Source organism: Pyxicephalus adspersus, chromosome 5 (genome assembly GCF_032062135.1).
Source record: "Pyxicephalus adspersus chromosome 5, UCB_Pads_2.0, whole genome shotgun sequence".
NCBI classification, from domain to species: domain Eukaryota; kingdom Metazoa; phylum Chordata; class Amphibia; order Anura; family Pyxicephalidae; genus Pyxicephalus; species Pyxicephalus adspersus.
Window position 1 is genome coordinate 146,662,100 of NC_092862.1, and position 2,248 is coordinate 146,664,347.

Below are 2,248 nucleotides of genomic sequence, written 5' to 3' on the forward strand. Positions count from 1 at the left end.
GTGTCTCTGACCGTCTGGGACATTATTCAGGATAAGCAGATAGTCCGTGTAAGACGAGGATTTGGACCCCCCTGCTGGGATCACAAAAACGTCTTAGCTGGATCAGCACCGTTATAGCAGCCCCCCCACTTCTATAAATCCTGCACATGAATCAGGTTAGAATTTGAGATACACCTACCCCAGTGTCACCTATAAATACTCCGGGGGGTCTGCTGCTCCCTGTGTCACTTCTCAGCCTCCCCCTGTCCTGTGAGTGGCGAATCCACCCCCCCGTACATGTGCAGCAACACAGCCTCTGATTGGCTCCCCATGCAGCCACTCCACTCTGTCTGAACTCACAGGCTGTCCAGTTGACTACAGAACAACTCCCTCAGAAATGACAGAAATAAAGATATTGGGGGAGGGGCTCTGTAGTCCAGCAGGGGAGAGCTCATTGTCAGATGCACACGCAGCGTTCTGATTGGGTCTCAGCTTGTATTTATCAGGACTTGTGGTATTTATAACCAGACAAAACTCGCAGGATTTGTATTGCACAGATTTTTGTATCCATGTGCACATTGTTACCCCAAGGTCTCCATCTGCCCCACACCAGACAGAGTTCTCCTGAGCCAGGTGTGAGGCCATCAGATCATGTGACACCGTGCAGCATTGTATGGGGGGAAGGGGGATTAGATGAAGCCGGAGGATTGGGTTACCCAGCACAAGGATGGAGGTGCCAGGCTGAGCCAATCACAGCTCGGCGCACACAATGGTGCTCTTCTATTCTCAGTGCATGAGAAGGGGGGGAGGGGGGTTTCCTGCAGGCGGCTGCATTGGTGGTCTATGAAATATGCTGCATGCACCTGATTGGATGACGTTCAGAAAAATCCCCCTCCCACCCTTCCTGCAGTCTTGTGTGTGTCATACCCCTGTGGGGGGAAAAGATTGGGGTATAATATTCATCCCATCACACATGAGTTTTGCCAAGTTGTTGGGAAAGTTTCCCCAATGTTCAGCACTGAATAAAGATGGCGGAACACACACCTGGTACCTGACTTATACTGCTGGTACTCCAACCACAGTGCTATTCTATGAAGGAGCCGGACCCCGATAATCACTGCCATACGCTATAGTGGGGTATTGTTATGTGTCACTTGGGAGTATTAGTACTCTGGTACTCTCAGTCTGTGGCCATGATGGGAGTATTAGTGCTCTATGTCAATGATGGGAGTATCAGTACTCTGTGACAATGATGGGAGTATCAGTACTCTGTGACAATGATGGGAGTATCAGTACTCTGTGACAATGATGGGAGTATAAGTACTCTATTACAATAATAGTAGTATTACTCTGGTACTCTCAGTCTGTGGCCATGATGGGAGTAATATTCTGGTACTCTTAGTATGTGACCAATGAGAAAAGTATTAGTGCTCGTAGTATGGAAAATGATGGGGGTATCAATACTGTGTGACAATGATGGGGGTATCAATACTGTGTGACAATGATGGGAGTATCAACGCTCTATGACAATGATGGGAGTATCAGTACTCTGTGACAATGATGGGAGTTTCAGTACTCTGTGACAATGATGGGAATATCAGTACTCTCTGACAATGATGGGAATATCAGTACTCTCTGACAATGATGGGGCTATCAATACTGTGTGACAATGATGGGAGTATCAGTACTCTATGTCAATGATGGGAGTATCAGTACTCTGTGACAATGATGGGAGTATTATTGCACTATGACAATGATGATGAGAGTATCAGTACTCTGTGACAATGATGGGAGTATCAGTACTTTGTCAGCCCCGCCCCTCCCACATCTGTCGCCTCACACAAATCCAGCGGGAAATCCCCTCCATAGGCGCCACGCCCTTTCCTCACGTTCTCATTGGCCGCGTACATAGCTATCCCCTGTCACTCAACGCCACACCTTGACGCTGATTGGCTGTTCCAGTCCTGTCGGGTTAGCGGCTCAAGCTACGGCCGTATGAGGTAAATGTAAGGATTTGCGACAATACCGCCAAAAAGCAATAGTTTGACTGAACTTTACCGGATACCGCCAACAGCTTTGGTGTTTTCTCCTCACAAAACTTCACACTCATCGCTGCCGCCTTCTCCACGTTGTAAGCGCCTTTATCCTGGCCGCTGATTGGCTGAACCCACCGTTCGTTATCCGCCTGTCTCTAAGTCCCGCCTCTGTCCCAGCTGCAGCATTGGGAGTTTTCCTCCTCATGTCATTGGATAATTAGCAGACGTTGCGC